The sequence below is a fragment of the Salmo salar genome, chromosome 19 (assembly GCF_965601325.2).
Source record: "Salmo salar chromosome 19, fSalSal1, whole genome shotgun sequence".
Taxonomy (NCBI): Eukaryota; Metazoa; Chordata; class Actinopteri; order Salmoniformes; family Salmonidae; genus Salmo; species Salmo salar.
Genome location: NC_138309.1, coordinates 24,687,361 through 24,699,707, shown reverse-complemented (window position 1 = coordinate 24,699,707; position 12,347 = coordinate 24,687,361).

Sequence of the window (12,347 nt, the reverse complement as noted above, 5' to 3'; positions counted from 1 at the left end):
GGCGGTTGAGAGTGGCCTTCCTGCTCAAAGGGGTTCTGTGTATGTACATGTGTGTGTTGGTTTTTGAGAGTTTGTGAAGGGGACTGAGGAGGCCTAAGGTAATGTAAAACATCCTCCCTTTCTCCCTCTGTGTTTCGGGGCTGTGAATATCTTTGTCTCGCAGATATGCGTTCTGTTACAGACAACTCTTCCTCCACCTCCTCTTCTCTCTTCACCTTTTCCTTACCTTCTCCTTCCCGCTCTCTTTGGCAGGGCTATGCATAGCTTTTCTCCTCCTGCCCTTCTCCCTGTCTCCGTCTCTGTGGATAGATGTGTGGCTAGGTCTGCCTCGCAGGTACACATTCTGCTCCTCGCTACCTCCAGCGAGATCAACAGCTGTGTCAGAGTTGATGATCCACAGCAAATATGCTGCTGTCTGCCCGTATTACCGCTAGTGGCATGGGCAGGAGCACACACACACGCCGACACACACACACGCACGCACACAACCAGGCCTTCACAAGACATCTAGTCAGGCCTACCCCACCACGCTACCTGTGAGGACCAGGCACACAGCCTGAGGGGGAGCGGATTTTGTGTGTGTGTGTGTGTGTGTGTGTGTGTGTGTGTGTGTGTGTGTGTGTGTGTGTGTGTGTGTGTGTGTGTGTGTGTGTGTGTGTGTGTGTGTGTGTGTGTGTGGGTGTGTGTGTGGTGTGCCCATCTCAGCCTGTCACCCCCATAAAGAGACAAGGCTTTTTCAGCTTTTGTAGACACCACTACGGAACGTGTGTTAGCGTTATCTCTGCAAAGAAGACATCCTCCTTCATCAGAAATTAACACAGAAGTACATGTCCTTGAGACTATGGAAATGGGAGGGGGGAATGACACATCTCTCTCTCCTCTCTTCTTTTTTCCTCTGTCCCCCCTCGCTCTCTCTCTCTTTCTCTCCCTCTGTCTGTCTCTTATTTATTTTCCTTTAGTTCTCTATTCCGTTAGGTCAGTGTCATCTTTGTCTCCTCTCCACAGTGTTGGCTCATGTTTCAGTGTCTTTTCATTGCAGCTTGAAAACGGACAGCGCACAAAAGGCCGTTGTGATGAACCACTACCCCAGGTCTCTCTCTACCTCTCTTTCCCTCTCTCCACAAGAACCCAATGTGTGAGGATCAGGATAACGTTAGCTACAGTACATTCATTGTCTTCTGTTCATCACCAACTGTTACTCAGACATCTTTCTCATAAAGGTTGTGGCATGTGGAAAGACATATACATGACAATCAGATAGTTCTCAGGTATGTTGTGACAGTGGAAAAACAGATATATGTGGTCGTTAAGAGCATGGATGAAATCTTTCACTCTTACTGAGACATACTATACACTGTAAAGGGGTTTCTGTGAATTTGACCATAGCAAAGTTGCATATTACAGTACACCTACTGTACTATAAATAGGGTAGTCACTTTAAACATATCTACATGTACATACTACCTCAATCAGCCTGACTAACCGGTGTCTGTATGTAGCCTCGCTACTTTTATAGCCTCGCTACTGTATATAGCCTGTCTTTTTACTGTTGTTTTATTTCTTTACTTACCTATTGTTCACCAAACACCTTTTTTTGCGCTATTGGTTAGAGCCTGTAAGTAAGCATTTCACTGTAAGGTCTGTTGTATTCGGTGCACGTGACAAATAAACTTTTATTTGATCAACGCAAATACTGTGTAATGACACACAGTACAATACCATAACATTTACTGCACTGTTCTGTAAAAAAAGTAAATGCTACCTTAATCAGAATGAATGAATAAATAAAAGAATGGATTAATCAAATTCATTAAGGGAGTGGTTTGTATGTCACAGTATTTTACTGTAATTATAAGGGATTGGTGCAAGCAGAATGGCTGCTAGGTAGTGTTTGCACATTCATTATTATTTAGTGTTTTGTATCAATTGCACTTCTAAAGGCCTTAACAAATGCTTCCAAACTGGCAGCGACTACAGGGCAAAACAGACCAGGACATGGCAAAATACTCAACCATTTAAGGTTAAGTGTACAAAACATTTGCAACACTTTCCTAATATTGAGGTGCACCCCCATTTGCAACTCAAAAGGGGGTGCAACTCAATATTAGGAAGTGTTCCTAATGTTTTCTACTCTCAGTGTATAATCCATGCACTCATGCTTTCACTCCATTGTGGGAAAATGTTGTGGGTGGGGAAACAATTGCTGTATTTCAAATGGTACTGTAATCCAAACTCACAGAACACAGTACCATACTGTATCTTTGGAGCGCCAAAAACCTTTTGACTACTAGTAGGTGCATGGTATTGTTGATTTACATTTTTTTGGAAGTGTGAAATGTGAGAGGCTATATTTGTTGCCCATGAGTGAGAATGCTTTACCAAAATGACTGTATAAATCACAGTTTTCCGTTAAAATGTAGTTCTCATGAAGGTAGTCTCATGTGGAAAAACAGACATGTGCATTTGTGTGAGATGCAGGATAATATTGCATTCATTGTGTTCATGTATTCTTCTATTAATCTCTTACTCAGACATAGTTCTCATAAAAGTTATGTCATGTGGAAAGACATGTATGTGGTCATGTATGAGCATGGATGGAATCTGTCCTTCTGCCCCATTTCAAAGAGCTTCTTTAGTGTTTGCATCCCAAAAGGCACCTTAATCCTTTTGGGCCCTGGTCAAAAGTAGTTCACCATATATGGAATAGGATGCCGTTTAGGACGCACACAGTATCAACAGTGGTATCTGGACAACAACGGTATTATCAGAAGCTTTGATGAGCAAAAGGCAGTTCTGCTCATCCTCCTTTTTTCATATAAAAACAAGGCAGCCAATTTGTTTGAATGTTCCCTAAAGGCAATTAGCTATTTCTAATTTATTTGGTTTAGTATAATGCAATGCTGAGTTGGGGAGAGTAATAAGCAATTAAGCCCTGTTAATAACTAATCTGGCCGGAACAGCCAGGTCCAAAAATACATAAATAAATGATATGCATTATACTGTATAAGGGTATAGGACAATGAGAGACCAGAGAGAAATGTAGAAATATAAATATACACAGAGAGGCAGACACTGCTGCACTGCCTGGGTCCATGCCCTGTGTGTGCAGAGGCTTCCTGCCAATAGGGGGCACAGGGACACATGCCGTCTCAGATTTGTCCAGTATTTTTTAGGGTTCTCTGCATTACTACTCACCAAGCAATTTTATGAAGATGGCTTTAGCGAGCCCAGATGAGTTTCCAATCTCACAACCTCAGAACTAGATTATTAGCCATTTCAGGCTAATAATCAAGTTAGAGCAGCTAGCTTGCCTAATTATCTTAGCTGGCATACCTGCTGGCAAGGTTGATAGACTTTAGAAAAGCAGGCATTAACTAAATGTACTCACATTCCTTTCAATCTTTTAACCATATTTTAACAGAGATGCAGAGAAACAATATGTAGTTTCTTAAAAAATATATATATATTTTTTAGATATGCAGAAAATGTTTAATTCTTTTTTTTACATAGAATTAAGCATTATGATGTTGTGACTTTACTTTCATTAGTCTGATGACTGTTATTTATTTCATCCGCTAACTAGGTTTAATTGTTACCCAATTAAATTAATCATGTAACAGCTACTTAGCTGTGCCAGTGATTATCTGAGAGGGGAGTTCTCCTCTCCCCACCTCAGGTAGATAGTCCGCAGCTGGACAACTTTCTCATGGCTTCTGGAGGGAAATGCTGTAGGAATTGTCAACTGGTGTCGCTTATTCAGCCGACAGAAACTTTCAACCGGTTCTCCCCATTAAGCGAGTCGGAGTCGGAGGCCGAAACTTCTCTGGTCTCTACTCCTCCCGTTGTGGGGTCTGAGACGCCGAAGGCTCCCACCATTAGCTCTGACAAATTGAAAACCCTAGTCATTGACGACTCCATTACCCGCAGTATTAGACTTAAAACGAATCATCCAGCGATCATACACTGTTTACCAGGGGGCAGGGCTACCGACGTTAAACAGCGTTTGACATGCTTCGAAGTACGGTAATGGAATATTTTGAATTTTTTTGTCACGAAACGCGCTGGGCGCGTCACCCTTCTTTACCCTTCGGATAGTGTCTTGAACGAACAGCAAAACGCCGCTATTTGGATATAACTATGGATTATTTGGAATCAAACCAATATTTGTTATTGAAGTAGAAGTCCTGGGAGTGCATTCTGACAAAGAACAGCAAAGGTAATCCAATTTTTCTTATAGTAAATCTGAGTTTGGTGAGTACCAAACTTGGTGGGTGTCAAAATAGCTAGCCATGATGGCCGGGCTATCTACTCAGAATATTGCAAAATGTGCTTTCACCGAAAAGCTATTTTAAAATCGGACACCGCGATTGCATAGAGGAGTTCTGTAATTGTTATGTTTTTTGTGAACGTTTATCGTGAGTAATTTAGTAAATTCACCGTATGTTTGCGGGGGGTAAGCTAGTTCTGAACGTCACATGCTAATGTAAAAAAGCTGGTTTTTGATATAAATATGAACTTGATTGAACAAAACATGCATGCATTGTATAACATAATGTCCTAGGGTTGTCATCTGATGAAGATCATCAAAGGTTAGTGCTGCATTTAGCTGTGGTTTTGTTTTTTGTGACATTATATGCTAGCTTGAAAAATGGGTGTCTGATTATTTCTGGCTGGTTACTCTGCTTACATAATCTAATGTTTTGCTTTCGTTGTAAAGCCCTTTTGAAATCGGACAGCGTGGTTAGATTAACGAGAGTCTTGTCTTTAAAATGCTGTAAAATAGTCATATGTTTGAAAAATGGAAGTTTTCGATATTTAGAGGAATTTCGCGCCACGCCCATCATTGGATATTGGAGCAGGTGTTCCGCTAGCGGAACGTCTAGATGTAAGAGGTTAACCTGTTAGGGCTAGGGGGCAGTATTGACATGACTGGATAAAAAAACGTACCCGATTTAATCTGGTTACTACTCCTGCCCAGTAACTAGAATATGCATATAATTATTGGCTTTGGATAGAAAACACTCCAAAAGTTTCTAAAACTGTTTGAATTGTGTCGGTGAGTATAACAGAACTCAAATGGCAGGTCAAAACCTGAGAAGATTCTGTACAGGAAGTACCCTGTCTGACCATTTCTTGGCCTTCTTTGCCATCTCTATCCATTACAAAGGATCTCTGCTGTTACGTGACACTTCCTACGGCTCACATGGTCTCTCAGAAGGCGGCAAAAAGCTGATTCGTGGCTTTGCAGGCTCTGGCTGAAAAAAAGTAGCGCGTTTGGGTAGTGGCTGGTTACAGTACTGTGAGACTCAGGCGCGTGCCCGCGTCGACCGAATGCTTTGTTTTCTTTCCTCTGTTTACCTAAACGGAGATTCCCGGTCGGAATATTATCACTTTTTTACGAGAAAAATGGCATAAAAATGGATTTTAAACAGCGGTTGACATGCTTCGAAGTACGGTAATGGAATATTTATGTCACGAATTGCGCCATGCTCGTGACCCTTATTTACACTTCGGATAGTGTCTTGGAACGCACGAACAAAACGCCGCTATTTGGATATAACGATGGATTATTTTGGACCAAACCAACATTTGTTATTGAAGTAGCAGTCCTGGGAGTGCATTCTGACGAAGACAACAAAGGTAATGAAACTTTTGTAATAGTAAATCGGAGTTTGGTCAGGGCTAAACTTGGTCGGTGTCTAAATGGCTAAGCTCGTGATTTGACCATGTTCTTTTATAATATCCACCCGGCACAGCCAGAAGAGGACTGGCCACCCCTCATTGCCTGTTTCCTCTCTAGGTTTCTTCCTAGGTTTTGGCCTTTCTAGGGAGTTTTTCCTAGGGAGTTTTTCCTAGCCACCGTGATTCTTTCACATGCATTGCTTGCTGTTTGGGGTTTTAGGCTGGGTTTCTGTACAGCACTTTGAGATATCAGCTGATGTACGAAGGGCTATATAAATAAATTTGATTAGCAGCCATATTTAGCACTAACTGAAGTTTGTTTAGTGCTTTATCCGGGTAGCCGGAAAGTAGAGCATTGCAGTAGTCCAGCCTAGAAGTAACAAAAGCATAGATACATTTTTCTGCGTCATTTTTGGACAGAAAGTTTCTGATTTTTGCAATGTTACGTAGATGGAAAAAAGCTGTCCTTGAAACAGTCTTGATATGTTCTTCAAAAGAGAGATCAGGGTCCAGAGTAACGCCGAGGTCCTTCACAGTTTTATTTGAGACGACTGTACAACCATCCAGATTAATTGTCAGATTCAACAGAAGATCTCTTTGTTTCTTGGGACCTAGAACAAGCATCTTTGTTTTGTCCGAGTTTAAAAGTAGAAAGTTTGCAGCCATCCACTTCTTTATGTCTGAAACACAGGCTTCTAGCGAGGGCAATTTTGGGGCTTCACCATGTTTCATTGAAATGTACAGCTGTGTGTCGTCCGCATAGCAGTGAAATTTAACATTATGTTTTCGAATGACATCCCCAAGAGGTAAAATATATAGTGAAAACAATAGTGGTCCTAAAACGGAACCTTGAGGAACACCGAAATTTACAATTGATTTGTCAGAGGACAAACCATTCACAGAGACAAACTGATATCTTTCCGACAGATAAGATTTAAACCAGGCCAGAACTTGTCCATGTAGACCAATTTGGGTTTCCAATCGCTCCAAAAGAATGTGGTGATCGATGGTATCAAAAGCGGCACTAAGATCTAGGAGCACGAGGACAGATGCAGAGCCTCGGTCTGACGTCATTAAAAGGTCTTTTACCACCTTCACAAGTGCAGTCTCAGTGCTATGATGGGGTCTAAAACCAGACTGAAGCGTTTCGTATACATTGTTTGTCTTCAGGAAGGCAGTGAGTTGCTGTGCAACAGCTTTTTCTAAAATTTTTGAGAGGAATGGAAGATTCGATATAGGCCGATAGTTTTTTAAATAATTTCTTGGTCAAGATTCGGCTTTTTCAAGAGAGGCTTTATTACTGCCACTTTTAGTGAGCTTGGTACACATCCGGTGGATAGAGAGCCGTTTATTATGTTCAACATAGGAGGGCCAAGTACAGGAAGCAGCTCTTTCAGTAGTTTAGTTGGAATAGGGTCCAGTATGCAGCTTGAGTATGCAGCTTTAGCCATCACTGGAGGGTTGAGAGAGAGTCCTCTCCTGCCGTCACGACATCCACTGAAGTCGGTTCCTCTCCTTGTTAGGGCGGCATTCGGCGCCATCGGTCTTCTAGCCATCGGCGATCCACTTTTCATTTTCCATTTGTTTTGTCTTGTTTTCCTACACACCTGGTTCTCATTTCCCTCATTAATTGTTGTGTATTTAACCCTCTGTTCCCCCCATGTCTTTGTGTGTAATTGTTTGTTGTAAGTGCTTGTGCACATGTTTACTGGTGCGCGTCGGGTTTTGTACCCATGTTGGTTATTTCTTTATGTCGTTGATTTTGAAATTAAACTGCTCCGGCTATTACCTAGTTCTGCTCTCCTGCGCCTGACTTCACTGCCACCAGTTACGCACCCCTTTACACCTGCTTAATTTACGACCGGGTGTGTAGGTGTCAACCCCCCCCCACACACATACACACACACACAAAAAAAAGCTGTTTCAGGTGTTTTAAAAATGCTAAATTCTCCAACTTCCCGATGGCTCCAGACCACCCCCAAGCCATCCCTAAATACTTTGTACCCCTTGGATTTTTGGGGTGCATGACGCCCCTGTGTCTTTTTCTCACTCTACCTATCTATCTCTTGCTTCATCGCTCTCTCTCTCTGACCCTCTCTCTGCTGTTCATGGTTGCCATCTAAGAGCTGACACAAAAAAGCAGATAAAGAAATAGAAAACATTGAAAATGGGAGAGAGAGTAAGAAATACACAGGGAGGACCAGGTAACACCTGTTATGCTGCATTCAGGTCGTCCGTGCTGTAGTGTAGTGTGATAACTACTTTATGTTCAGGTTGCACGGGGAATGAATAAGGAGAGAACTACACTGAACAAAATATAAACGCAATATGCAACAATTTCAAAGATTTGACTAAGATACAGTTCATATAAGGAATTAAGTCAATTGAAATGAATTTGTTAGACCCTAATCTATGGATTTCACGACTGGGAATACAGATACCTTAAAAAAACGTTGGGCCGTGGATCTGAAAACCAGCCAGTATCTGGTGTGACCACCATTTGCCTCATGCAGCGCGACACAACTCCATCGCACAGAGTTGATCAGGCTGTGGATTGTCACCTGTGGAATGTTCTCCCACTTCTCTTCATTGGCTGTGCGAAGTTTCTGGATATTGGCGGCAACTGGAACACGCTCTCATAAACGTTGATCAAGAGCATCCCAAACATGCTCAATGGGTGACATGTCTGGTGAGTATGCAGGCCATGGAAGAACTGGGACATCTATAGCTTACACGAATTGTGTACAGATCCAGTGCATTATCTTGATTAAACATGAGGTGATGGCGCGCGGTTGAATGGCACGACAATAGGTCTCAGGATTTCGTCACGGTATCTCTGTGCATTCACATTTCCATTGATAAAATGCAATTGTGTTCATTGTCCGTAGCTTATGTCTGTCCATAGCTTATGTCTGCCCATACCATAACCCCACCGCCACCATGGAGCACTCTGTTCACGTTCGACAAATCTGCAAACCGATTGCCCACACGACGCCATACACGTCGTCTGACATCTGCCCGGTACAGTTGAAACCAGGATTCATCCATGAAGAGCACACTTCCCCAGGGTGCTAGTGGCCATCGAAGGTGAGCATTTGCCCACTGAAGCCAGTTACAACGCCGAACTGCAGTCAGGTTAAAACCGAGATGAGGAAGACGAGCACGCAGATGAGCTTCTCTGAGACAGTTTCTGACAGTTTGTGCAGAAATGCTTTGTTTAAGTAAACCCACAGTTTCATCAGCTGGTCTCAGATAATCCCGCCGGTGAAAAAGACGGATTGGGAGTTCCTGGTCTGGCGTGGTTACATGAGGTTACACGTGGTCTGCATTTGTGAGGCTGGTTGGACATACTGCCAAATTCTCTCAAACCACGTCAGAGCCCTGGTCAAAAGTAGTGCACTATATAGGGAATAGGGTGCCATTTGTGACAGAGTCGGATTGATGCTGAACACGATTCTCTGTCGTATAGACATTGTTCTTGTGTGAACACCTTCCTTTTCCATGTGGGAGAGAGGACTGCCTTTGAGGATATTGGCTCTGCTTACAGAACGCCATTGTACATGTTCTAAAAATACACATTCACATGCACAGGCAGGAACACACGAGGATGCACACAAACAAGCAAGCAAAATCACAAACGCCCTCCTCGTCAGTACATAGCCCATCTATAATTTAGCCTAAACAACTATCTTTTCCCCTACTGTATTATTTATTTATTTTGGTCCTTTGCAACCCATTATTTCCATTTCTACTTTGCACTTACTTCCACTACAAATCTACCATTCCAGTGTTTTACTTGCTATATTGTATTTACTTTGCCACCATGGCTTTTTTTGCCTTTACCTCCCTTATCTCACCTCATTTGCTCACATTGTATATAGACTTATTTTTCTACTGTATTATTGACTGTATGTTTGTTTTACTCCATGTGTAACTCTGTGTTGTTGTATGTGTCGAACTGCTTTGCTTTATCTTGGCCAGGTCGCAATTGTAAATGAGAACTTGTTCTCAACTTGCCTACCTGGTTAAATAAAGGTGAAATAAATAAATTAAATAAAAATCTCTGCATGTTTTCCCATCCACTGTCTATCCATCTCTATCTTTCCATAACAAATAAACACTGCCTCATACATCAGGCCTGTTTGATGAGAAATTGATACAGTACTAACTAATTTGCCTCTCATAGTCTCTCACCCACTCTGCCCTAGGCTGAGGCACGCATACGGGAAAGGCTTGTGTGTGAGAGTGTGTTTGTGTGGCGGTTCGGCGGATTAATCGCAGACCACTTGACCCTGACGGGTGGACGGAGGGTGGCTGGTGCAGTCATCCGGTCCTGGTGTTAATGGTCTATGAGAGAGTGTGAGGTTGTTAAGAAGCGCTATATGTCTGTCACACACATGCACACACACACACACACACACACACACACACACTAAACAAACACACACACACACACTTCTACCTGTTAGTGTCATTTCCCAATCTGCCGTACTGCTTTGATGCCTAGCCCTACCACTACTAATGACAATCAGGGTGGATAGGAAGCCATCACTGCTTTGTTTCTGATCATGTGACCATACACATGATGATTTGTGTGAGGCTGTGTGTCTATGCCTGTGAGTGGGTGTGTGTGTGTGTATCATGTACCCAATTAAGTGAAAAGGGTTTCAGGAATCAAAACCAGTGCTTTAGCAGATATCAGATGTGCTTTATTGAATTGGCTAGATGGATGGATTGCAGAGGAAATCTCATAAAGCCTTTAGAATAAAAGCAAAGTCTTCTTCTATTAGCAGACTAGTGTATGGATTCCCTATAGAACCAGGGAACCAGGGAGAGGAGAAGAGTTCCCAGAATGGCAGCTAGTGCTTACTAATACAGAAATAGCCCTGAAGAGAGAGAAGCTTTCTGTAGTATCCTGCCTTTTCCCTTCCTTTCAGATGAGGTGGAGGGGATGGCAGGAGGGAGCGAGAGAGAGAGCGAGCGAGTGATTGAATTAATTATGTTTTATCACCTTTTAGCTGATTGAAGCCCACCTTAGTCCCTACAGACAGCTTGTGTTTGTGTCTTCTCAGGCGCCAAATGGATTCGGCTAGCCGTCACCGTAGCAGCAGTTGCCATCTCGGTTGTCAGGGACTTGGACTAGACTGGGGGGCCTGAGTGGTGAGTCATTCGGTTGGAAGCTTTGCTCTTTTACATTTTGTATTAATCAACCTCTCTCTCTTTAATGTAATGCAATAGTATAAGGGTCTTTCATAAAATAGAAAATGCCTATTTTTGGTCTACTGTCTTCTTTACATTTAATTGCCCTTATTTTATGTCAAGGATTCCATCAGCTAAATCCTGTCAGACTAGCATTATAGGCTAACAAAATGTATAACATCTAAACCATGAAAACAATAGCTATTTAGTAAGAGCCTGTGATGAAAACCATTTAGCATGAGAGAGAGAGAGGCCATGATTGAGATTGAGGCTGCATCCCAAAATAGCACCCTATTCTATATACAGTGCACTACTTTCGACCAGAACAGGGGTGACAGGCTGAGATGGGCACACCACACACACACACCCGCACACACACACACACACACACACACACACACACACACACACACACACACACACACACACACACACACACACACACACACACACACACACACACACACACACACCCTCTCTGTTTAAAGTAGTGAACTATATAGGGAATAAGACAATGTCTTTTGAGACACTGCGGGAGTGTTCTATCAAGCCCATCTCTCTCATCTCCCGCATATCAGCTGTTCTGTGCTGTGGCGCTGTGATAAACACGCATCGAAACGCGGAAGCATTCAGATGTCACTGGGATAGATTGGGTGATGGATCAGGCCTGGGAATAAATTACACATGGCTTCACAATCGCCGTCAATTAGTTAAACATGCAGGGAATCGATTTACAAGGAGACTGCTCTCAAACTGTTAACACCAGAGACAGATAGATTGAGAGTGATAGAGAGTGTAACATAGTTATAGATAAGAGTATACCAAGAGAGAATGTGAATGGAGAGAGAGACAGAAAGTAAATTGACAGAGAGAAAGAGACAGAAGAGCACTATATAGGGAATGAGGTGGCATTTTAGACACAGACCATTACATATCACAGATCTTACACAAAATCATTTTACCGTATGTCTCGGTTTGACAAACAGATTCCTGTTCTCAAATGTATACAGAAAGAGCTATTGAGAACTGGCCACCTACTGCTGTGGGACATTTCATACAATTTCAAATTTAGCTATCTCCTCCCACGACTTAGACCCCCACCAAGCTATCTTCCTAGCAGCCATTCCTATGCCAAGTATGTTTCAGGACAAAAGACCAAAGTCAAGAGAAAGCACACATAATTTATGCCTTGGGACACTAACATTGTGTAGACTAGACCTGAGTTCAAAAACATGACAATGTCATATACTCTCTTCCAATGAGCCTTCACCCAATTTGTTGGATGGCCCTTACAGCATGGCTCATACTAGGTTTGAGTTTGCCTTCACAGATCATAGGGAGGGGGGCAGGCTTGCAAGGAATAACAATGCATCATGACAGAGGCACTTCCCTACCACAGTGTATAGAAAAACAAGCAGAGCCTTGACTGTTTCACAAACTCTCTACTCCCTGAATGACTGAACCCC